General features: G+C 41.1%; 1 protein-coding gene and 1 pseudogene across 1 annotated transcript in view; both read right to left on the bottom strand.

Annotated features, from left to right (window-relative positions):
• LOC135713351 (uncharacterized) overlaps positions 1–27,218 on the bottom strand; it is a 116,328-nt gene that overhangs the window by 56,985 nt on the left and 32,125 nt on the right. The window lies entirely within an intron of this gene.
• Positions 1,022–1,927, bottom strand: LOC135713255 (protein phosphatase PP2A 55 kDa regulatory subunit-like; annotated as a pseudogene).

Below are 27,218 nucleotides of genomic sequence, written 5' to 3'. Positions count from 1 at the left end.
TTGTGAATCAGTTTAACTAAGGTGCTATAAAAGTTATCGTAGGTCTTATAAAGCATATAGTTAAACCGAACGTAAACAATCATTTAAGAGTGCTCCAAGCAGCTTTTGAAGCGTTTAACCAAAAAGGCACTACAACTACATTCTTGTACAACTCTGGAAGCTATTATTCAACGTTTGATCAACTCAGGTGTTTTATAAGAGCTCCCAATGGTTTGTTTTGATGCGTTTATTCCACATCCTATATGGCTCCTGTCAAACAGTTTAACCGAACGTAAACAATCATTTAAGAGTGCTCCAAGTAGTTTTTGAAGCTTTTAACCAAATGGCAATGCAACTACATTCTTGTACAACTCTGGAAGCTATTATTCAACGTTTGATCAACTCAGGTGTTGTATAAGAGCTCCCAATGGTTTGTTGTGATGCGTTTATTCCACGTTCTGTATAGCTCTTGTGAATCAGTTTAACTAAGGTGCTATAAAAGTTATCGTAGGTCTTATAAAGCATATAGTTAAACCAAACGTAAATAATCATTTAGGAGTGCTCCAATAGCTTTTAAAACTTTTAATCAAATGGCAATACAACTACATTCTTGTTCAACTCTGGAAGCTATTATTCAACGTTTGATCAACTCAGGTGTTTTATAAGAGCTCTCAATTGTTTGTTGGGTTTTGTTCCTTGCAGATATCGTAGAATTCTCTTCAATCCATTCCAATGTGCATCTGATGCACAACTTTGGAATCTGCACAGGATACTTACAGCAGCGCTGATATCGGGCCGGGACATTAGAGCCAAGTATTGTAAACATCCTAATAAAGCTTTATACGGCTCTTCCGTCCTAATGCTTTCAGAAGCTTCCCATTTTGCATTGGCATCCATGGGTGTTGCAACTGGTTTGCAATCTTGCATTCCAAAACGACATAGAATCTTCTCAATATAGCTCTTTTGAGAAATTCTCATCTCTTTCTTCTCAACACCTATTCGATCTCTGATCCTAAATAAGTCATGACTTCTCCAATATTTTTCATTCGGAATCTCTTCGATAATTCTTGCTTGATACAGTCAACTCTCGACATATAACAGCAACAATTAGGATATCATCCACATAAAGCACGATATATAATGCTTTATCCTTGAACACATAAACGCAGGAATCGCTGGATAGTTTCGAAAAACCAAGCTTCTTCATCATGACTTCGTTAAAAGGTTGGTTCCAGCTTCTTTCAGCCTGCTTGATGTTCTCGAGTAGGCGATGATGTTCTCGAGCGGTTGCCAGGCGGTGTGCAGGATCTTCTTGTTAAAGTTCAAACAGTCGACGCTGATTTCGTCCTTGTTCCGCTTGCCCCCGGTGCAGACCTTGCGCGGCTTCAGAACCGTCTTCGGCTTGATGATGTCCCGGGACGCTTCCAGCGTGAATTCCTTCTTGCTGTTGCGGTCGAACACGCGAAAGTAGTTGTTATAGCTGCCGGTCATGATCGCACTGTCGTTGCCGTTCCAGCTCTAACTTGTCGAAGATGCAGTCGTTCTCGTACAGTGAGCACAGTTTTGTTCGAAGGTATTCGTGCACCGGATACGTCTCTATGTGCAGATCCCACACCTTAATATACAGATAATCTCGGGATATCATGTACCGGCCGGTGTTGCTCAGCTTGACGTCATTGATTGAGCTGATGATCTCACGAAAAATGCTCTTGTTGGTGATGTCCACGTCCTCCGGTTCCTCGAGCAGTTTCGCGTGCCGGTCGCAGAGCGCAGACGAGCGCATATCACATAACCTAATTGTACACATGCTGCTCGAGTACTCGGAGTGGAAGGAAGGTGAAATAGACGTTGTACTCGCCACGCCGTGGGGTGGACGATTTCTAAGCAGGATCTCTCTGGAATATGCCAACTCGACCGCCCTTGTCGCCGGTGGCCAGCCGCTCGCCATCGTGGTTGAACTCCACACACGAGATGATGTCCGCGTCGGTGACATCGTCGTCGAGGGCACCCTTTATCTGTAAAAAGCATCAGGATGTATCGCCATTGCCGGCCATGTCAAATCGCGTCGCAACCACCACCGGAGTATTCCTTCATACAATAACAAAAACAACAACAGATTCTCGCTCATGAAAGTCGGCAAAAATTTCAAAACTCACTTTTATTTTTGCACCGTAAAACTCCTTCTTCTTCGCACCAGTGTTGTAATGTTGTTTGTTTTCACATGGAAGTATCCTTATGTCTTCCGGGAGACTCTTCTGACCGCTCCTGGCACATTCTACCGTCTCACCAGAAGTCCTTGTGAGTTTCTGAGGAAGTGTCTTCAGACCGCACGGGAATTTTTTACAGTTCTCCCCGAAATTCCTTCCCACTTTACCTGTAATTCTTTTCCAACTTCGTCTTGAAATTTCAGTCACCTTGTCCCGGAAGTTTCTACTGGCTTCGCCAGGAAGTTTTCTCTGACTTATATGGAAAAGTGCATCTAATTTCTCCGGAAGTTTTTTTTTTCGAATTCACAAGGAAGCTTCTGCTGACTTCCAACTTGTCTCCGGTCTCTGGAAGTATCTTCCCAACAAACAATTTTAGCTGCTGACTGCATAAGCCATATTTTGCCTGTATAAGCTTTTTTTTAATAATTACTATATTTGTACAGGCTCAATCGAATAAACTTTACAGAGCCGAGTTATATTTTTCGTTATACATTATTACTGTCTTATATTTAAAGTTAAAGGCCTGTATAAGCTTATTTGCAGCTAAAATTGTTAGTTGGGTTCTAACTTCCCCTGATTTTGATTACCTATTTTCTTCAGGAGTTTCCTCTGACTTACACCGGAGAACTTATCCGGCTTCTCCACGAAGCTTATTTACTTCTTCAAAAGTTCATCTGAATTCCCCTGGAAGTGTCTTTTTGCCCCGGAAATTGCTTTCGACTATTCCCAGAAGTTTCATAAATTGAAACAGAGTTTGAATGAAAGTAGCTTAGGTACATTGCGAAATAGCGTCAGGTACCAATTTGTGGTCCTACTTAGTGCAATGTGTGTGTACTACTCACCCAGGTGGGATCGTTGTACGAATAGAACTGCGAACACTGCGAATACCGGAGAAGGTCAAGTATGAAATTCAATTTTGTTTTGCTATATGGCGAAATGGGAAATGCTCTAAGCTACACCATCACTACAGAGTATGTCAATGTAAAATGGTATGCTGACAACTAAGCCTTTCCTGTCATCCGGGATGCTGTTGCTTTATTTCGATGGCGTAAGCAGATTTCCCCGAAGCAACAGAACTCTTCGAGTGAATTATGGCTGATGGAAATATTACAAGGCCTTTGTTTTCCCGTCGAAATTGAAAGTAAAGAGTTTGGGGTGAGATTATTCCACCGAAATTTCCGCCGTTATCATGCCACCAAAAGTTGTAGGCGGAGCAACAAACAAGAGAGAAAAAAAAAACAAATTATGTCAAAAGTTTCTCGTCGCCTTAGTTGCCTTGTAACCCGAGACGGCAGACAGCTTCGCATCGGCCTTCTGCCGTGTGACACATTTTCAAATAACCCCAGCACTTCTGCATTAGGATTAGCTTCCGCCCGGGAAGCCAAAACATTATACCGCCTAATTTACAAACGAGTTGGAAAGTGGGCGTCAGCACATTGAGGAAATGTGTGCGGTTTCCTGGAAGCACACAGATAGCACACTCCCATTAGAGCATAACACCTCCATAAATAAGGACAAATGAGTGATTATGGGGGTCTCCCTTAGCTCAGTCGGTAAAGCAAGAGCATGCTGGAGGTGGCTGGGTCCGATTCCAGGTCCGGTCTAGGAATTTTTCAGTTTTAAAAATCTCTCGACTTCCCTGGGTATAAGAGTATGGATTGCACTTGCTACTAAGTTGAGGGCCGGCGTACGGACGGCCCAGTACGGACGTTATAAATCCAAAGAAGAAGAAGAAGAGTGATTACCGTTTTCGCATCCTAGAAAGCGCAGCACCGACCGCTACTGCCGCGCAAAAATGAGTGATGATCTTCCCGACAGGTTCGTAAATGTCATGTTAACATGCATGACTCAGTTTCGCTCTTGTTTGTTGCAGAGGAAGCGATAAACCTAAGTATGCGGCGATATGTGAAAAGCTGAAGCAGGAAGTGTCATGTATTAATCTTGCGGTGAAGTAGGCGACGGAAGTAATTTGATTTATTAGCAGATAATAACATTTCTGCCGCAGGAGAAGTAGCTCAGAAGCAGTAAAAAAGCATCATTGATCTACTTGGCTGACTGCTGCGATGCGACGGGTTACCGATACACATAAAATAGATATTGTTTCGGAGGGCTAATAAAAACGAAGAAGGCTACACCAACCAGCATCCATTAAAAGCGATAGCAGTTGGGACAGAGCAGTTCTGATCGATGGCTGGGAGTGATAGCACATTGAGTGACCCTTTTTCCGCATCGGTTGCTTTGTGGGATGATGATGGGATTCCTTCGGGTTGATACGGGACCAAAGTGGATTACTTGGATTGCTTTGTGTGTTTTCTTGCGTTTGTTTCTTTTGTGTGTGTGTGTGCAGACAAGCGCATATCTTGCCTTCGTCGAGCAGACTAGAATGACAATAATGAATTGAGTTTTCCTTGATTCCGAGGGGTTTCCCATGTCTATTTGTGAGACAACAATCATCAATTCATGTGCGACAAACAGTAGTCGGATGTTATTTGACATTGGTTCATGGCGGGAAAAACGCTCCCACTTACTCACGGTTACGTAACATTCTAAAAGCGCTGTGGGATAGAGCTTCAATCCAACGACTGCCACGATACCGAGGTGGCATAACGCGTGTCGAAACTTTTCCTTCTCGCTCTTTGGTTACGCGCTGAGTCATGCATCGCTTCGTCTTCTACGACCCAAGGGTGCCAGAAGTAGGGTTACGGTATGTAATGTGGGTCTAGTCCTTTCATTCGGCCTATCACGCAAATAAATAATTAATTAAGGAATATTACACAAAAAATAAGGAAAATATTGATCACTGATGATTGATAAATGTGTACCACACACAAATCAATTTATATCACAACATTTCAATACATTTTCAGCTCTCGTAAGTAATAAAACTGGTTGAGAATATCACTCTGTTCGGAGTTTTTAGCCGCCATGACTTCTAAGGTTAAGATGGGAAGGTTGCACTGACGATCATCAAATGGCCTGATTATGGCATTTATTGAATGGAATTACCTGATAATACACACTAGACGTAAAACTCACAGTTACTGTTTGAATATTTTATGTTTATTTTAATTGTTTAACAACGTTTTCACAAGTAAATCATGGACCCAACTTTAGGGACACATTTCTTTTCTATGTTCCTAACTTTGGCCCATGAAATTCATTTGACAGCATATAGCAATAAGAGTAACGTCAACAATGTGGTTTGCATTTGGATGATAAGGAACGAACAGGAAGGGAGATTTTTTCTGCCAAATCTGTATAATGAACATCACAATGTTTTGATTTAGATATTCTGCGGTCGAAAGACGATAAGCGAAATTTTTAATTTTTAATTTTTAACTTGAGTGATTTAATGTAGTTTTCGTAAAATTTTCTCTAAGAAATGTTTTGAGGAATGAAGAGTATTAAGTTAACAGTGATAGTGATAAAAAAAAATACATAAGAAAACGTTACCAAGAGCGTTTTTTTTGAGAATCAAACAGGATAGGACGAAGTTGCATCCATAAATAGACCCAATTTGGGGACAATAGACCGATATTACATACATTTCCCTGGTGAGTTTTTGTCTTAAAAAAAGTAAGTTTTTCAACTTTTTGCGGTTCCTGATAGCAAACGACATGATAAGCATATCTAAGCATACCATTTAGCAGTTTGCAGGTAAATTAATTGATGAGTTATGATTAAAAACGTAATCTATGGCTGCATATTAGACCGAGGTTAGGGACGTATACCCTATATATGCAAGCTTTTTCGCTTACATAGTTTCAAACAGCACGAGAAAATAGGTTAATTAGAAGGAAACAGTTACGATCGTGTTTTCTAGTTAGAAATTTTTATGCAACGTGATGGGATAAGAACAAGGGATTGGTAACTGCGGCAACAAAGTTGTTGTTTTCCCGACCCGAAATTCGTTCCTTAAAATCTGAAGGTTAGTATGGGTAGCTGCAATAAAAGTTTACATACAACTTAGAAATAAATTCAGTCATAAAGTGGTCCTCAGCAATGTTATATGTAGCTAAGACAATTTTCTAAAAGTACAGATGGCAATCTTACCCGTACATCATTATGATGATAGGCTAGGACAAGGCAGAGATGCCAGATTTGTATACATGTAGACAATGCAGACATTTTATTTTTATCGCAAACAGTTTCAGATTTTAGAAGAAATATTTTTTTGTAATATGTATGTTTTATACTTCATTTGGAGTTTATATTTATCAATCTTAACTTGCTTGACGTAACTAAAACCTCAAAATTTATTGTCGTTTTTGGTATTTTTTGCCAAAATCTCAACAGTTGAACGTTCGATTAAACTTTGATCTTCATTTTAAAACCTACTTTTTTTTGAAAAAAAAAAAACAAACCACGTTCAATCTTCAGAGTTGAGAGGAAATGCTATACTAATATCAACATGAAGCTTTAGCACCGACAAACCGACATGACACTCAATTCTGACTTATGCCCGAAAATCGTAAACGGCTGATTTAAATGTGCAGTGATCCAAACTGTCAAAACCATAGGATTTTTTTTTTATCTAGATAAAAAATAATTTGTAAAGAATAGATCAGACACGAACCAATTCATAACTTTTGCTTGGCTTAGCTAAATATTTCCCGCGAACACGGAGCCAGATGTCAGTAGTGTGCTTTGGTCAGAAATTTTATTGATTTAGCTATGGTCATTCATGTCGGTTTGTCGGTGGCTTTACCCAAGTAACAATTTTGGTTGTATGAGGGTTCTGTAGACCATGATTTAGACTTGTAGCATGTTTTAAAACCATTATAAAACTTGCAATGCTACTTGGGTAGTGCGATAAATTAATAGCTAGAGAAAGTTCTGAACAGGATAGATTGATAGTTCCGCTAGAGTACGGCAGTGTGAAAATTTAACAGGAGTTGAAATTGAGTGTACTAATCAAACGCACACTTGTTTACCTAGCTTATACATTGATGGATGAGCGGATTTGAGGTATCCACAGTCAAAAGAGTGCGCGTTTGACTTGCTCATATACTGTCTGCGGCTGTGGAATAATTCTAGCGACGTTTATAAATTCCTAAAGCCCCACATTGCCAAAAGCATTTCCAGGCGATGGTGTGTTTAATGTCATTCATAGTTCTTACATAGTTTCTTAATGTCATAGTTCTTACGGAAACCTGGCTCGATGACCGCATTTATTTGGCAGTCTAGTCACGGTATTTCGAAACGACCGCAACCACCAGAATAGTACCAAATCGCGTGGGGGAGGCGTCTTGATTACGGTATCCAAACGCCTAAGCTCCTGCATCGATCCTGCTCCTGTTTGCACTTCTCTAGAGCAGCTGTGGGTCAAAATAACGACGTCTCGTAGATCAATAAGTATTGGCGCTATGTATCTACCTCCAGACCGGAAATCTGATTCGAGCAGCATTGCAAACCACATCAGTTCGATTGATACCGTGTTCTCTCGACTAGAACAAAACGACCTAGCTCTGGTATTTGGTGACTACAATCAGTCTAGGCTCTCATGGAACGTTCCTGTAAACGATCTTCCTACCATTGATGTTCTTCGCTCGAACATGCCCGCATCCTGCTGTGCTCGCCTTGATGGTTTCAACCTGCGTGCCTGAAAGCAAATCTACTCGAATAGCAACTCTCGGCTGCTTGATCTCGTTCTGGCGAACGAAGCTGCAGGACTGGAATGTTCTATCCTAGAAGCCCCAGAGCCTTTGATTGGCATCGACACCAATCATCCTGCGTTAGAAGTTTCCATCAACCTATCTGTTCCTGTTCGCTACGATAACCCCCCTGTTGATGTACATGAGCTCGACTTTCGTAGAGCAGATTTCGTCGCGCTGAGTCACACGCTTGCCCAGGCAGATTGGCAGTTCCTTGACACGTGTTCATCTATTGATGAAGCCGTCAACTACTTCGCTGAGGTCGTTGACCGGGCAATAACTGATTCTGTCCCATTGAGGAGACCCTCTCCCAAACCCGCATGGTCCAATGCTCGACTACGGAATTTGAAGCGTCTGAGATCGAAGGCCCTCCGTAAATACTGTCGTACTCGTAAACCATTCTCCAAACAATTATTTTCAACAGCGAGCAACGAATATCGCACATATAATCGCATTCTTTACAAGAGCTACACAAGGCGTGTGCAGGCTAATTTACGGCTTAATCCAAAGCAGTTTTGGTCATTCGTGAATACCAAACGAAATGAGGAGGGGCTACCAGTCGAAATTCACCTGGGTGATATAATCGCCAGCAATTCCCTTCAGAAATGTAATCTTCTGGCAGAACATTTCAAAAGCATTTTCAATGACACTACGGCTTCGTTGTCCCAAGTTGCTGAAGCGGTGAGGGACACTCCCAGTGATGCTTTCAATTTTTCGATTACCTCGATTACAGTAAACCTCGTCGAATCCGCCATCCGCCATCCGCCGTGACGGGATCCCCTCAAGCATCCTTAAGCGATGCTGTTAACACCGCTTTCGAAGCTGTTCAATATTTCATTACATCAGGGGGAGTTCCCCACGCGTTGGAAATCGTCATTCATGTTCCCGATCTACAAGAAAGGAGACAAGAGAAACGTCGAAAATTACCGAGGGATCACATCACTCAGTGTCTGCTCTAAAGTTTTCGAAATCATCATCAACGACGCATTATTCTCTAGCTGCAGAAATTACATTTCTTCTGACCAACACGGTTTTTATCCCAAGAGATCAGTTTCAACAAATCTAGCTCCGCTCATTTCTTTGTGTCTTCGGAGTATGGAAGCTGGAGCGCAGGTGGACGTTGTATATACAGATCTTAAGGCTGCATTCGACCGGGTTGACCACTCCATACTGCTAGCTAAACTTGAAAAACTCGGTGTATCCTCGGGTTTAACTCGTTGGTTCAAGTCCTATCTAACCAATCGGGAGCTTTGTGTTAGAATCGGATCAGAGCAATCGGACTATTTTACAAACAGCTCCGATGTTCCTCAAGGTAGCAACTTGGGACCATTGCTATTCTCGATTTTTGTGAATGAGGCCGGACTGATCCTCCCAACTGGTTGCCGATCGTTCTACGCGGATGATGTGAAGATCTATGTGATTGTTCGTAGCTTCGCCGATTGCTTGCGGCTTCAGCACCTAATCGACACTTTCGAAGAGTGGTGCTCAAGAAACTATCTCACGTTGACTGTACAAGAATGTAATATCATCGCAAGCTGAAACCAGTGGCATTCAACTATACGATAAATCACCAACTTCTGCAACGTGTGGACAATGACCTAGGAATCACGCTGAACTGCGCCTTAACATTCAAGCTTCATTACTCGGGCATCGTTGCGAAAGCTAACAGGCAACTCGGGTTCATTTTCAGGATCACTGACGAGTTTCGCGATCCTGCCTGTCTAAAAGCTCTATACTGCTCTCTAGCGCGATCGATCTTGGAATTCAGCTCGTTAGTTTGGTGCCCGTATAAAGCAATTTGGATAGCAAGGATTGAATCTGTTCAAAGGAAATTTGTTCGGTATGCCTTTCGTCACCTTCCTTGGAATGACCCTGTGAACCTTCCGCCGTACGAAGATCGTTGTCAACTCCTGGGTCTTGAAACACTAGAACATAGGCGGACGATTAGTCAGGCCGTGTTCGCAGCGAAAGTACTTATTGGTGATATCGACTCTACAGGAATCTTGGCTGAATTCGAAATCTACGCACCCGAACGAGTTCTTCGGTCGAGGAGTTTCCTGCATCTTGGACCTCGTGCTGCGAACTACAGCTTGCATGACCCAATACGGTTCATGTCTGGGCGTTTCAACGAGTTTTACGAGTTTTTCGACTTTAACTGTGCAGCGGAAACCTTTCGTCACCGTATTCAACGCAGACTCCTGAGAAGGTGAGTAGCTGTCCATTTAATGTACACGTGAAGGGTTGTGCTACCTGTTTATTTTTTGTTTCCGGTTCAACTGCATGACTACCTGATCCACGGACAACTCTATGCCATAGGAGGATAACTTTTTTCATGCTATAGACTTGATTAATGTTCGTTATAATTGTATTGTATTATTGTGATTCATGTATTTCGAAAAGATATGGGGTTCTTACGCCTTTTCTAGGCTTTTCCCCATCAGGCGTCATTAAGACACGTTAAGTCCGATGAAGAAAAAAAATTAAATAAATAAATTCTTCTTTACCTAACTATTGTTTTGTATCTCTCGGCATCACCAACGTACACTGAAACAAAATCCATCGGCAAAAATACCATATTGCTGGTTTAAACTAAATACCCTCACCAATGGATTTTTGCAGAAAACAATTTCATTTAATTTTACTAATATTTCTATCAAAATTATAATGCATTTTGAGCAAGCATAGTAGTTTTGCCAGAATCATAGTAAATTTGTTAACATGCATCGTTAACTATACTGAATTTATAGTAGATTTCACAGTTGTAAGCGTGGTTATATTGATTATAAGTGTTTTCTGCAAAATAGTATGCCTAACTATAATCCTTGTTTCAGTGCAGTCATCTCAGAGAAAAGCACAGTAGGGTGGTGTTGCGTGCTGTACCATCGTCAGTATTGTTGACGATTAATCCTGTAGTGGTAGGTAGTGATAAACGTCGCTAGAACTATTCCCACATCAGACAACTTGCGGTTTCCATGCAGCTATAGAATCGCGTACAAACGAATGTGCTCAATCGAGAGGCGCTTCTATAAAGATCATGTTCTGTATGATCGAATTTGGAAGCATATAAGGGACTACGAAGCACCCCAGCAGGCCTGGATTCAATCCCAATCGGCGCCGCCGGGATGTTCTAAGGCATAACATCTCTGATCACACCTTCCTTCGGAAGAGAAGTAAAGCCGTTGGTCCCCGGTTCATGAGTTGATGGGTCGATAAGAAGAATCCAGGTGTGGGAGTTGCCTCCCTGGCGTCGGTAGCATTGGTGCTCAGCAGGAAAACAAGATCGACGGAAAACAAATCAAGGGAAAAAAAAAGGCTACGGATTATGAATTCCCAAGTAACAATTAAACAGCCTTTTGGCTTTCACTGTGATTTATTGTGGTTTTATAACAGCAATAAGCCATCTTTTTAGTTTAAATACAGCATTTAACAGTGCAAAGCATTCTTGATTAGTTGTTCAGCTTTAAACCTTTAAAAACCTTTTAAAGCCTGACGAAAAAATCAGAAAGCATCCGGTTTTAAAAATGAATTTAATGCAGCACTCTATTCCTTTTAAAAACTGTTCAGTAAATCAATTGGTATTTGTTTTATTGATGCCACTACAAAATTCTCCAAAAAGGTGTTTTATCATTGTTGACGCCGGGATAGACTGGCTGAAACTCAGGGCCAGGGGTGCAGTAATCATTTATACGAACATACGCAACAAACTTCACAATACAAAAATAGTCCATATTTATTTGACTATATTTACAATTGCTATTTTACTACACCCATTCCCGATCTGTGGCCAGTGAGCGAGCGCGCGCGATCTACACAGAGTCCGTCTGTGTAGACGATGGACCGTTTGGCTCGGCGGTCAACTATCGAACTGTTCTATTGCTGCTGCTGCTGATGCTGTTGCGGTGGAAGTGGGGTAGGATGAGAGAGGTACATCTATTTTCAGGCTATAGAAAGCACAGTACGCTCTACCCTGTATGTGCCTATGCGACCGGTTTGATCTGCTTGTGAGAAGTGTGGAAATGTCCCAGACGATGAAACTATTGTTTCTCATCATATGGACGTCGATCAGCTGTGTGCTGCATATAGCCGAGTTGGAGAGTAAGATCGAGAATCTTTTCTGCACTATGGGCACGGGGGTGACCATGGGGGTCAAAATATTATTAATCAAATGCGATTCACGTTCGGCGTGAACAATCATTATAAAAGCAATTATGAAACCGTTCGGTTTCAAACGGGATCAAAAAGCATATATTGATGCGTTTTGGTGTCAATGAAGTGTATCACAAAACCTCCCACTGTTTACAAATAAAACTAAAAAGATGGATCCGCCTAGAGACAGAGAAAAACATAATCGAGAGGGGCATTCAAACGTAGAGTCACAACGAAATGCCAAAGGATAATCGAGTAATAATTCTAGCAATTCTGTCGACGGAAGAGAACAGGAATCCAATTCAAGAACTTTCTGGGAGGGCAGCACTGGAAGCCGTCAAATTAGACGCTTAACATTGCTGGGAACACACAGCATATTGGCAATGGCAGCTTTCTCCAGAAATAAAGTTACGATGATGATCCGAATAGCATCAGTGCCAAACTGGGACTGCGGAAAACTGTTGACAGGAAACTCATCTGGAAGAAGGAAAACATTTCGGGAACGATTGAGCTTCCACCTGTTCCAAGTTACGTAGACTCACTTCCTGAGTAACTGCTTCCAATAGGTAAATTGCCCTTATCAAGGATGTCACGCAACTTGTTGATCCAACGCTGGACTAGAACATCGTTGCAATGATCGCACAACAAAACTATCGAAAGATAAACAAATTTTGACGTTTAACTTTTTCCAGGCAACTTTACCACCATTAATGCTATCATAAAACTAAACAGAATAAGATCAAGCAAAATGGCTTCAGATAAAAACAATTCAGTCTGCAAATTATCTTCATAAAAGCCGAATTAAAATGTTTTGCATTTGTTAGCGATTTCATGAAAGCAAAACAGCCTTTTCACAAATGGCTTATGGAAAATTAATGTTTATACAATCGCCATATTGTTATCATTTCACTTGCTTTTTTACAATCTTCGTTTTTCAAGATGTTTTTCGTTCAAAATAACTTTATTCTCATCAATTCATCAATGAGCAGTAATATAAAATACGAAAATCATCTGGAAGCAATGATTAACATAACATATAACTATATTTTGTTTCCTAAATTAAAAATAATTAGTCTAATCAACTTTTGACTTATTTTTTTTTTCAATTTTCCGAAGCACATTTCACATTAGATTTAATCTGTCACCTAAAAATAGACCACAGTATGAGTTTCAATAATTTTAGTAATTCTTTCACTTTAATGATGAGGAAATTTATGAGGATTTTTGACAGATTCATTTTTCAACAATGAATTTGGCAAGATCGGACGATATTTATGTATCCCTTTTTATCTTGATTGATGCTTTATTTTTAGTGCACTTGGCAAGCGTCAAAGGCAAATGGCACAAGTATTGGTGCTAAATAGCTTTTATTGTACTTTTAATAAGGATTTCAAATGGTTCTCAATGCATGCGTCATATAACCTTTCTGCAGCAAGTCATTCTTGAAATGTCTCGATAATGCAGTCTTTAGAACAGATTCTAGTCTTAATGAGGTTTTGGTTGATGTAATAAAGGCAAAGCTATCTTGACCAGGGTTTTATTAATGTTGTTTTATAGAAGCCTTGTAGTACTTCATAAAACTTTAAATGTTACTTGGGAATTGTCAAGTACCGATCCTGCTGGTACTTGCCACTGGGCGTTATCCTGAACCCGAAGAAACCGAACAAGTTGAGAATAATTTGGGATGCAGCTGCTACGGCCGATGGTGTTTCACTCAACTCGGCATTGCTGAAGGGTCCTGAATTCCTGACATCTCTTCCATCGGCCATTGGCAACTTTCGACTGTACCGTTTTGCTCTGACCGGCGACATCATCGGTTCTTCATACGAATTCAAGATCGTCAGCTTCTGAGATTCCTGTTCAGAGACAGTTCTGGTCAAGATCCGGTGATCTACGACATGGACGTAGCCATCTTCGGGGTTTTGTGCTCCCCGAGCTGCGCTCAATACATCAAAAACTTGAACGCAAAAGAGTTCGAAGAGGATTTTCCACGAGCAGCAGCGGCGATTATCCATCGCAATTACCTGGATAGTTTCGGAATTGTGGAGGAAGCAGTCAAGATTGGCAGTGAGGTCAAGAAAATTCACGCCAAAGGGGGTTTGAAATCCATAACTTCTTATTCAAAGATCGAGCGATTGCCAACACTGGGGGGGGGGGGGATACCACTCACCATCCCTCTCCAAATGGGGAGTTTGGTAACGAGAGATGATCAACCCGATTCGGACCTTCCTCAAAGTTGTCCTTGGTCGCTATCTACTCTCTATATACAATTTTCACACTGCCGTACTCTAACGGAACTATCAACTCTATGCTTTCATCTCCTCATCTAGCGTAAAAAATGGCCTCTTTAAGTCTGTTATTTGACGCTCCCTTGATTTGTTTTCCGTCGAGCACCAATGCTACCGACGCCAGGGAGGCAGCTCCCACACCTGAACCCGACCTATCGGCCCATCAACTCATGAACCGGGGACCAACGGCTTTACTTCCCTTCCGAAGGAAGGCGTGATCAGAGATGTTATGCCTCAAAACATCCCGGCGGCGCCGACTGGGATTGAACCCAGGCCTGCTGGGGTGGGATTTAATCACGTTAAGTATCTTCAACTATGTAAAAATCGTAAACTTCACGCTGAAGCAATATAAACAAAATATAGTTAAAGTAATTTCATTAGTTGATCGAAAATGAACCAACTTTGACTAATGTTCCATGGAGGCGCACGGTACTTTTCCGTTTTCCACCAATAAAAACACTTTTACCAACTTGTTATTTTACTTCACAAGCTGTATGCAGGTACAGTACCAGTCACAATAAAAACAAAAATCGATAACTTCCCAACTCACTGCAACGGAGAAAAAGCACAATCCCTTGGAACCAAACAAAAAGTAAAACAACAGCCACAAATTGATGTTTATACAGCGCTATTTGCCGGAGACGGCAGGCGGACTCAGTAGGCTTCTTTGCGTCGGAAAACCAGCAGAAAACGGCTTCCTTTTGTGCTGATGTGGCTTTCACTTTTAGTTTTATGATGCAAAGAAGAAGAAGAAAAAAAGCGTTGTGACTCGTAAAGAACATAAGTGTACCAATTTCCGCTCACTAGTGCTGAAGAAAATTGTGAAATCAATAGCACCACAGTGTCGTTGCACGGCCAATGAGAGTAACTCAGTGACTGGGTAAAATTCGGCTTAAAAGTGCAAAAAGTGAGGTTACTCAATAAGTGAGTAAAATTTTCCTCAATTTTCTAGAGAAAACTGCTTGAATACGAGGAATATCGTCGAAAAATATCCCTCAATGACGTTGGTTGACGGAAGATTATGAGTGTGGGAGTAGGGTGAGGCTTATTTAAAAAAAAATCGTTCAGTTCGTTCATCGTTCAGTTTTCCCATGTGGAAAATTATTTTCGGGACTAATTAAGTAACATATCTAAAATTGAGCTATTTCGTTGACATTTAAAGGGGTGTAAGTCCAAAATGTAAATTTCTTGTAGGTCAAAGTCAATTTTATCAGATATTAGGGCTCTTTCTCTACACAATCATCGTGGTGGTTTACTTGAGTGAGTTTTCATTTTCGAGAAATTCACGCAAAAAGAAATTGTTTACGTTTGCGGCATTGGCCCTTACGAAATAAATGCAGATGTATGGTTGTATGCTCAGTAAGAATTGACTTTGATGGCGACCCTGCAACTTTTAACTCCATAAGCATCTGACAATCTGTGCATGAAATCTAGCGGATTTTGTCTTATCTCTTCATTCCACCATGGTACCAGCAAGCCGCCGTCTTTTCATGCAAAGATTTACAGAATCATATGGGAAAGTGTAAAGATATGTTCACAAAGTTTCACGCACAGACCGATGTTTGCTTATGGGATTTTAGGTCGTACTGCAACGGTAAGGACGAAGAACCGCCTCCAGCTTGCCGGAATCGTTAGATACTAGTGACAATCACACTTTTTTTTAAATCTCAGTCAGAATGCTTTCAGGAATAATGCTGGGAAGTAAACATTGATTCCAATATAAATAAGAATACCTGTCACTGACGCTATTCCTGGCCACGTCCATCTTTACCATAACTAGGGATAGGGAAGGAGATGTTGATGTAGTACTTACTTAACGAGAGGCCACCGACTTAGCGACACCCTCATTAGTGCTACGGAGTTGTAGAGTTGGGTAGGGTTTAGGATTAGGTAAGAATTCGCCTCAAATTGGCGATGCAACCAAAAGTATATATTGTTTATGTGCTGCTCATTTAATATCTCGATAGCCGACTATCAAAAGAAAATATTAATTTTGTTTAGTGATCATGCATTTTAAGAGTCATGATGGAGAGCTTGGGATTAAACCCAAGATTTTTGTTCAGTAAGCAAAAACGATCCCTCCAGGATCATCGGCCATCTCACAATCCTCAGCGCTTCGCATCAATGTACGATTAAGTTCTATGTTGGTATGTAACGAGCGATTAAGATACTTACCTTTTGCCTAGGACAAAAACATCTTGGCACCTCTACTGGATGGTGTTTTGCGATAAAATTCCTTGCCGTAAAATCAGTTCGTAATCTTTCTCTGTTGGTTTCCGCTCGAGCGAAGTATTTCCTCTAACGTCGTGCTACGGTTACGGTGCCAGTGTTCACGTCCTCCTCACTTTGCTATTATTAACAACATTGCCCAGGCTATGCCACCCAGGTGTGTCCATGTAATCGTTTATAATCATATGACTCGTGGAAACGTCAGGTAGGGGCTATATTCATAGTGCTCCGGATAGAATCTCGGGAACCAATTGAGCTGTCAAAAAGCGGAACCAATCGAGCAAATCACGACCAACAACAGAATATATATATATCAATATATTGAATTGGTTCCACTTTTTGATAGATTGAGATTCTATCCACCAGACTATGAATAGTCGCTATGGTAGGGACTTGTGAGGACCGGAGCTAGGTACCACGCTCCTTTCAAGTTGTCAACTCAGTTTTATTGTTTTGTGATAAACGGCTCGAATCTTGGAACAGATTTGGTGTATTTTGCTCTGCTTGATTATTCAGATGGAATTTCTGTACTGAAGCAGTAATTTAAGATTAATTACATCAATTCATCAAGCTTCTCTATCATGCACCATCATAAACAAATAGTCACAAAAGTCATTAAAACTTCAGTGTTGACAAACTCAGGAGATACTTGATTGGCACTCTTCGGCACAACGTTTGGCACAGATTGAGATGTGCAGAGTTCAGTACCCCTTGCGTTGGGGTCCTATATATTCATCGAAAAAGCAGTTCGAGCAGGTGGATGTGACCCACCATATTAATTTTACCCACCCTAATACAGCTGTTTGTCTATATAACTCGAGCAAGCAGTGGGAACAGAGGGTAAAGGCCCAAACGCAATGTGGGCGGAAGCGGAACGGAAACAGAAAGTTCGACAGTTGTCATAAATGACATCAAGATGCCTTATCGAAGTCGATTAGGTTCTAACTAGTTTTCAATCCGACAAGTAAGCTTACTCAGATCGGGTTGATTGATTGATTTGTCTTTATTTAGGAGGCTTTCAGCCTGAGGCTGGTTCACCTCCAAATCTACTCAGATCGGGCTTTTCCGCTGCCGCTGCTGTTCCACTTCCGCTGTCGTTACGCTTGGGCCTTAACTAATGTATTTTTCGTTTTTGCGGTGTAGCTACACCGGTGCTACACCGCTGTATACGGAAATAATTCAGGGTGTAGATATCAGTTACACAGTCAGAGTCAGAGCTCTGCCAAACATTTTTTTTTAATCTGGCTTCCCTATGTTAATCAACCCCCTGCAATGCGATCCAGCTCTTGAAACTGCCGAAAACATCAGCAGCGCAGGTGATCCATAACATATTTAAGCTCCAACCATGTAACATTAAATGCAGCAAGGTGGCAACAAATGTAATGCCTTCAAAACCATTCTTACATTTCCGCAATGGACAATTAAAAAATGGGTTAGTTATTTTCGAATTGACGAGCACAATTTGCGTGAATCATGCTTTCCTATAACGTTATCTAGAAAACTCTATCTATCTTCCGCAATGTGGCGCGACATGTACCAAGCTTCACTCAAGTTATTTGTAGATGACAGGCGTTGCAATCCTGTGATGTTAATCTGCCGAGCCACATTTTCGCCAGCCTTTTTCTTTTACTGGCAACCCTGATATACCTTGCAAGTGGTTTTTAGATTGTCCCACATCTTTCGCAAGTTTAAAGTGAAAACGCTACGTATATTCGCGAGTGATTGCTTAACGGTGCGACTAAGTGGTGTAGTCTATAAAACGAGTGCAGTAAGGTAGGGGCGTGCATATATTTGGTGATAATTATCATTAATTAGTTCCTACAAAAGTGTCACAAAGGAACAATTAAATAAGCGGATCGATATCGTTTCTGATATCAAACCCGCCTTGCATGCAAGATCCTGTTGGTTCATACGATCTGCTATCTCGTGCAGCTGTTATGGGGCTGTCCATAAACTACGTAGACAGTTTAGGGGGGGGGGGGGGTTGGCAATTATCCACGGCCCATACAAATTTTAAAATTTTTGTATGGACAATTGTCTACGCAGGGGGAGGGGGGGGTCAAGAATCCCAAAAAACTGTCTACGTAGTTTATGAACAGGCCCTATTGTGTTTATTACCGTACATATAGTCACGCTGAATATAGTTAGAAAATAAGTTCTTGAAATATTATAATTTTATTTCTGAATCATTTTTGAATCTCACTTAAATAATTGAGATCGCTTAGTATAAACATATAAAGCAACCATGATTGCTTTATGCCAAGATCTAAGGGTGTCAAAAACTGTTTTATTCCCTTTATTATATTTAGGCTTTAAGTACGTATTGCGATGGAGACTAATAGAGAATTGATGGAAGTTGAGGATCAGCTGCGAGATAGTTCGTTGGAGGAAGTAAATTTATGTTCCTCTTCGATCCTTAACTCCTCCGGACATGGAGATGACGATGACATCTACGATGATGACGACGATTATGAGGACGGCATAAATGTGACTCTGTTGTCGACAGCTGCTACAACCGAATCACCGATTGAGGCTACAGTCCCAAAAAATGCCAAGCGTCTGAATGGAGCTGCTAAAAAGAGGCTCAAATACTTGGTAGCTCATGGTCATTCCTATGATGATGCTCGTGTATTGGCTGAGAAGCCTTTCAAAGCACCGTATTCGGATCCAAACAAGCGTCGCAGAAATGCAGAGCTAAGCGAATCCAATTGTAGCGATACCAATCCACCTAAAAGGATTGCTCTAAACGTTGATAGAGCTTGAGCTTGAGCTTGAGCTTGAGCTTGATTGACCGCCCACGGGTGCTACTCTGTTACTGCCAGATCAGCTGTAATTACACAGAGAACCAATAGACGATGCTTGGGACTAGCAATCATCCTCAATGTGTAAAAACTGGTGATCTTAAATTAGGCAATACCAGCGCCGGCCGCGCCCGAACACAGGTCAAGAAAGGAATGGGAAGGATTGTGTTGACATGACACTCGCTTTGATGGAAGCCGAGAACACCTCTGCACTTCCACGAGGAATCACTGGGATGTTGGATAAGAGGGTTGGGTTTGCAGCAGGGTTCGTTTTGGTAAACGATAAGCTGAATTGATATCCTAACGATCCTATAACGCGAAGGAGCAAAAACGTTTGCCACTAGGCAGACGAGCACCTTTTTAATCACCGAGTTGCTGTTATTACCATGTAGTCATATTAACAAATAAAACGATTGGCGAATCTTGAATGTGGATGGGCCTGAGATTAGACTCATGATGTTCTGCTCAGTAAGCAAAAACGGTTGCTCTAAGGACACCGAGCCCCTCATATCACATACCGTTGCTCAAATTTGTGTATCCATTCAAACCCGGAACCAACGACAACAACGAGTTTCGCAAAATACACGATACACAAGCGATTTTACCATAAATCTCTTTGATATGTAAGGACCTGGGACAGCATTTTTCTGCTCAGTAAGCAGGCCACTGTAACCGACGATCTTTCAAATCCAAAAACTAAAAACTACGAAAAAGTACTTAGGCCTTCATTAAGTTCCACTTTCACTTTCCTGAAATGACTAACGAATGGAAGACTTTGACTACCCAGCCATGCAATAGTCTCATTCCGTGCCTTATGGCAACTTGATAATTCTATTGCGCTCATCTTTTGGCACCCCCCAGGGGAGACTTGGTCCTGTACCCAATGCTTAACTTATCTCCATTCCACTCAGCTACTCGCAATTTCTTGTGATATAGTGGGCGGAATATTATTATATGAGACAATTCAATGCACACGTCTTTCCAAATTTGGCAGATCGACAGGTAATCGGTGAGTTACCACGATAGTTGCTATTCAACAACTCGACAACGTCCCATCGTCAACGCCTGCTATGATAATTTGCCATTGCAGACGCCAACGAAATGACGTCATCGAGCTATCGATTAACTACCCTGGTTATCGCCTGGTACCTTATAGCACGATGCTAGGAGGCGAACCGGAAGAATCGATGAGCTACCTCTCCCCCGATTGCTCTAAACGCTGATAGAGGAAATGCAAAGTCCTCGGTTCAGTCTCGGCTGGAGAAAGCCAGACAACAAGGCAATGGAGAATCGTCAAACATAAAGGAGCCAACAAGTATAAATGGCTCCCCAAAACCGTCTTACAGTGAGGCATTAAACTTTGTTAGGATTGGAATTCTGCCGATGGCTATCCAAGCATTGAGTTAACCACACAACAATTAGTTGCCACCCAAAAGGCAACCTTAACAAAAGTAGCTGGACAAAGGAAGGAAAGAATAAAACCAAAGTTCGGAAGCTGCCTGTTCCGGTCGGGTCACATGATTATCATCTGTAAGAATCACGACAACACCAAGTGGTTAAAGCTACAATTCACAGTATTAAGCCATGAGAAAGATATTCATCGGCCTTTAATACAACTTGGCTTCTTTCCACGCAGTGTTGAGGACACAAATGAGGACATCCTTGCATATGTGGAAAGTCAAAATGAAGGGTTAATGGTTGATTCCTGGAGAATTATTAAGAGATACACGGTCAAACAGCATCACGTGGAGCTTGTCTTCACTGTTGATGCTGTTTCTATGAAGACTCTGGAAGACTGCAAGTTTACTGTGGATTACAAATTTGGAGTTGCCTATATAAGGAAAAAAAGCCTCCAAGAAATCAGATGATACAAGAGATAAACAAGGTCTCAAAGAGGAAAAACCTGATGACAATAAGGGTAAGGGCAATGCAGAACAGTCCTGTTCAAGTTCTACAATCTGTGTAAATACTGAGGACGCCGAGATGCGTGATTCTAACCAACAAAGAACAGAAGCTAGCGGTGAAAGCTGCAATGCTTCTGCAGATGTTGAGTTTAGTTTGCACAACGCTGATCAGTGCCCTCCTGCAACTAGTGGAGCAACAAATAATGGAAATTCTGTGTTGCCCACCTCTTGCTTCAAGTTCACGTATCCTCTGGGTAATCGACCTGATTTTGTAATAAAGGCAGACAATAATGCCAGTTTTGGTAAAAATAGTAACTCACAGAAATAGAAATGACCGGAACAAGTATCAAATTTATACAAGAAAACCTTCATCATGCAAAGGCAGCTTCCGCAATTCTATGTAAGACATTCATCAAAGGCAAACTGGACGTAGCGCTTCTTCAAGAGCCTTGGACATATAACAGTAGGATTTTAGGAATGCCTACACAATCGTGTAAGTTAATCTATGACAATACTCACCTTGTACCAAGAGCTGCAATTCTTGTGAACAGTAATGCTAAAATTACACCTATTACAGAATTTATCAACAGAGATATTGCTGCAATTTCGTTAGAGGTGCCAACTACGAAAGGAAAAACGGAGATTTTCATTGCATCCGCTTATTTTCCTGGCGACGTTGATGATGTACCTCCTCTTGATGTTGCAGCCTTTGTCTCATACTGCAGAAGGCAAAATAAAGCCTTTATCATCGGATGTGATGCCATACGACATGGAGTAGTTCGGGGATCAACAAAAGGGGTGAGTCACTTTTTGATTTCATTTCTCAGCGAAATATTGATATATGTAATAAGGGTAATTCGCCAACATTCATTAATTCAATAAGGGAAGAGGTGTTTGATCTAACACTTTGCAGTCCAACAATCTCAGATCGTATAGTAAATTGGCATGTATCTGATGAAATTTATTTATCTGATCACATGCAAATTATGTTTGAATTCACGGTTAATGATGTATTAAAGGAAACTTACAGAGATCCTCGTAAAACAAATTGGGAGCTATACAGCTTCAGTCTTCAGAGTCAAAATGAGCCTATTTTACAGGATTTTGATCCAATTTCTAAGCTAGAAAAAGCTGCTAATTGCTTAATAAGCAATATAAATCAGGCTTATAATATTAGTTGCCCTGCAAAGGTGCGCACGACTAACAGAAATGTGCCATGGTGGAATGATAGATTAGAAAAACTAAGGAAAAGGGCTAGGAAACTATTCAATTCTGCCAAATGCACAGCAAACTGGTCTCAGTATAAAGAGGCTCTAAGTGAGTATAACAGAGAAATAAGAAGATTCAAGCGAAAAGACTGGAGGCAGATGTGTGAAAACATAGAAAGCACTCCTGAAACTGCAAGGCTTCATAAAGTTCTCTCAAAGGACCATTCTAACGGCCTGGGAGCTCTTAAAAAAGCTGATGGCTCTTTTACTATAAATGCAACAGAAACTTTGGAAATGATGATGCATTCTCATTTTCCAGGGTCTAGTTCTACTACTTTTTTTTTTAACTAGTTCGTTTATTTACTAGGCTCAGTCGTGTGTGACACTTTGCGGAGCCAAAATCAGTAATGTTTGATTTACATTTTAAATAGCAGTATTTCTAGGTTAGTATTGGGTACCAATTACTCGTGGCGGGCTCGAGGTTAATAGGTAACAATTTCAATTGGAAGGATCTAGGTAGGAAACTGGTTTCTGAAGCCTCCTTCAGATACTACTCTCGGACGGTTGACCAAATCCTGGCTGGGCAGGGGCAAGTAGCACAGGAACAGGAGGATAATAAGACTGGGACACAATGGCGGGAAATTGTTTGGAAAGGAGGGGATGGTCACATCAAACTCTAACATCAGACAAACAAAGGAATTCGTAGATCGCTTGCATGTAGGGAAGATCACGCGTTCCCAATACATCTCTTACTTCACGGAAGGGTTGTCTACCTCGGGCCACTAGGGTATCCAATAGTCGTGCTCTGGAGGCGTCATTACCCGGGCAATACCAAACTGCGTGATCGATGTCATCATAACCGGTTCTGCACCTACATATATTGCTGTCAATGAGGTTTATTCTATAGAGATGTGCGTCTAGCGAGTAGTGGTTGGACATAAGTCTTGACATCACTCGAATGAATCCCCGACTTACATCCAGACCTTTGAACCACACTCTCGAAGAAACATTTGGAATAATGGAATGTAACCACCGCCCAAGAAAATTATTTGTCCAATCTTTTTGCCAACTTAAAAGAGAACTCTGACGTACTAATGGGAAAAATTCATCATGTGAAATTCTTCTATCATAAATCTCGCCTTGTTGTGCGCCCACCTTTGCGAGAGAGTCTGCCTTCTCATTGCCTGGGATTGAGCAATGTGAGGGGACCCATACAAAGGTAATCATATATGATCTTTCGACCAGCAAACTCATCTGCTCCCTTACCTTTGAAAGGAAATAAGATGAGTGCCTACCTTGTTTCATCGACCGAATAGCCTCAATCGAACTGAGACTATCCGAGAAGATGAAGTAATGGTCTATGGGCATATCGGAAATCATCCCCAATGCGAAGTTGATTGCTGCTAGCTCAGCAACATAAACGGAACAAGGTTCCTGAAGTTTCCGAAAGGCGGTTGAGTATTCATTGAAGACGCCGAAGCCAGTGGATCCATCAATGCGTGATCCATCAGTGAAAAATCTTCTATTGCAATTTACTTGTTGGTACTTTTCAGCAAAAATGCGGGGAATTGAGATAGGTCGAAGTTGATCTGGAACTCCTTGAATAGCCTGTTTCATGGAGAGATCATAGTCAATGGGGGAACTGTAGTTAGTAAAGCATACACGAGAGGGGTTATAGCAAGGAAGGCTAATATCCGATGACATATAATTAAGATAGATTCGCACGAATCTAGACTGGATGCTCAATTCGAGCATTTTTTCGAAGTTTTCAATCACAAGGTTGTTACTGACACTACATTTAATCAATATTCTTAATGAGAGCTCCCAGAAACGGTTCTGCAGGGGTTTTACAGTTCTACTACTGACTGCATACAAGATACATCTCTAAGATGTGAAGAACAAAATGGTACTACTAGAATGAATAACTCTTGTGAACTAGTAGTGTTCAAAAAGGAGGCTGTCAATCTAGCAAACATTCTATTTACAGACTCTAGAATTGAATGGGCAATAGACTCTTTCAGCCCATTCAAATCCCCAGGTGTAGATGGAATTTTTCCAGCACATATCCAAAAGTGCAAAACTTTAATAATTCCTATTTTAATCAAGCTCTTTAAACCGAGCTTTCTTCTAGGGTACATACCAAAAATATGGAGGCAAGTCCGGGTGGTGTTCATACCTAAGGCAAACAAAAAAGACAAAACTTCACCGAAATCATTTAGACCAATAAGTCTTTCATCAATATTTTTGAAGTTAATAGAAAAACTTATAGATGAATATGTCAAATCAGATGTTCTTCATGGTAGCCCACTATGTAGAGCCCAATTTGCCTATCAGTCAGGCAAATCCACCATAACAGCTCTTCATATGCTAGTTACTAAAATAGAAAAAAACCTTCACAGCAAAGGAAATTCTATTAGCAGCGTTTCTGGATATTGAAGGTGCATTTGACAATGCGTCTTTTTCGTCAATGATAAACGCCATGAAAAATCGTGGCTTTAATGAAAACATAATTAAATGGATTGTGGAGATGCTATCCAATAGAGAAATATCAGCTAATCTTGGAGATGCACTAGTAAAAGTAACAGCTGTAAAAGGCTGTCCTCAAGGAGGAGTTCTTTCTCCACTTCTGTGGTCTCTGGTAGTTGATGATCTTCTTTTAAAGATAAAGCATCAAGGATTTGAAGTAATCGGATTTGCTGACGACATTGTTATTATAAAGGGTGATACGGTCAAAATTTGGTCAAGGGAAAACGCGTGTAAATCGGTGAAATCGTTTATTTAAAAAATCAAATTAAATTTCTTTTTCAAGTTCAATTAGTATAAAATTCAGGAAAAATATTCAGTTAGGCATCCGCTTTTCCAAATCCGAATTGCCGGGCCTTACGCTTGACCCCTGCCATCAGATTTTGTACAGCCACCTAGTCCACCTTCTTCGCCGCAGAAAGCCAGTTTGCCTTGAACTGCTGCTCGCCCTTAGCAGTTTTTTTGGTCTTCTTTAGGTTCCGCTTGACAATAGCCCAGTATTTCTCAATTGGGCGGAGCTCTGGCGTGTTGGGAGGGTTCTTGTCCTTGGGAACTACCTGCTCGTTGTTGGCGGCGTACCACTCCATGGCCTTTTTACCGTAATGGCAAGATGCCAAATCCGGCCAAAACAGTACGGAACAACCGTGTTTCTTCAGGAAAGGCAGCAGACGTTTATTCAAACACTCTTTCACGTAAATTTCTTGGTTGACAGTCCCGGAAGCTATGAAAATGCTGCTTTTCAAGCCACAGGTACAGATGGCTTGCCAAACCAAATATTTCTTTGCGAACTTTGACAGTTTCATGTGCTTGAAAACATCTGCTACCTTTCCCCTTCCTTTTGCCGTATAAAACTCCTGTCCCGGAAGCTGCTTGTAGTCGGCTTTGACGTAGGTTTCGTCGTCCATTACCACGCAGTCAAACTTCGTCAGCATCGTCGTGTACAGCCTCCGGGATCGCGCTTTGGCCGTCGTATTTTGTTTATCATCGCGATTTGGAGTCACTACCTTCTTGTAAGTCGATAGTCCGGCTCGTTTTTTGGCTCGATGCACGGTTGTAGACGATACACCCAGCCTATTTGCGGCATCTCGGAGAGAGAGGTTAGGGTTTCGCTTGAAACTACCGGCAACTCTCTTTGTCGTCCAGACTTCCCCTTGTCGCCCCGATCCAGACTTCCTGGCTGTCGACAAACGTTCCCCAAACACTTTAATTACATTTGTAACGGTTGATTTGGCAACTTTTAGCGATTTTGCCAACTTTGCGTGCGAGTAGCTCGGATTTTCGCGATGCGCGAGCAAAATTTTGATACACTGCTCTTCTTGCTTGGACGGCATTTTGACAACTGAAGAGTAAATTCCAAAATCAAAATAGGAGCAACATTCTACACACACACACCTTCAAAATGAGGGGTGTTCAGGTTTTTTAAATGCAAAATTGAAAGAAATACGTCAAGTTGATATTGACCAAATTTTGACCGTATCACCCTTTAGTTCGCGGAAAATTTGATAAAATTGTATTTGATAGAATGCAAAAAGCATTAAAATTCACACTATCATGGTGCACACAAGAAGGACTGAACATAAATCCTACGAAAACATCAATTGTACCCTTTACCAAAAGACGTAGAGTCTGTACCACTGATCTTAAACTAGGAGATGTTAAATTATCACTGTCGTCAGAAGTTAAGTATTTGGGAGTAATCCTAGATAGTAAACTCTGCTGGAACAGACATATGAAACAACAAATAGAAAAAAACAACAAATGCTTTTTGGGTCTGTAAAAGATCATTTGGTAAAAAATGGGGTCTAAAGCCGAAGATGATACATTGGATCTACTCGGTTATTGTTAAACCCAGAATCACTTATGCATCATTAATCTGGTGGCCGAAAACCAGACAACAAACGGCACAAGTTAAATTGAACAAGTTACAAAGACTTGCTACTCTTTCCATTACTGGAGCAATGCGTAGTACTCCTTCGAAGGCATTAGATGCTCTACTTAATATTCTTCCTTTACATCAATTCATTCAAATGAATGCAATGAAAAGTGCTCTGAGGCTCAAACGGTCCATGAATTTCTTTGATGGAGATCTTATTGGACATCTGAGCATTTTAAAAGAGTTTCAAATAAGTCCACTGATTTTAATGAATGAAGACTGGATGTTAAAGCGTAACAACTTCAATCACCAATTCAAAGTTCCTGAAGTGACTCGTTATGATTGGAATACAGGAGAGCCATCTTTTCGTCATGGGTCAATAGTATTCTATACGGATGGATCGAAA

Source organism: Ochlerotatus camptorhynchus, unplaced genomic scaffold, assembly GCF_037179485.1.
Source record: "Ochlerotatus camptorhynchus isolate MF236.1 unplaced genomic scaffold, CSIRO-AGI_Acam_v1.1 ptg000550l, whole genome shotgun sequence".
In the NCBI taxonomy this organism is placed as follows: domain Eukaryota; kingdom Metazoa; phylum Arthropoda; class Insecta; order Diptera; family Culicidae; genus Ochlerotatus; species Ochlerotatus camptorhynchus.
Note: the sequence above shows the minus strand (reverse complement) of the source record. Positions and strands in the feature narration are given on the sequence as shown.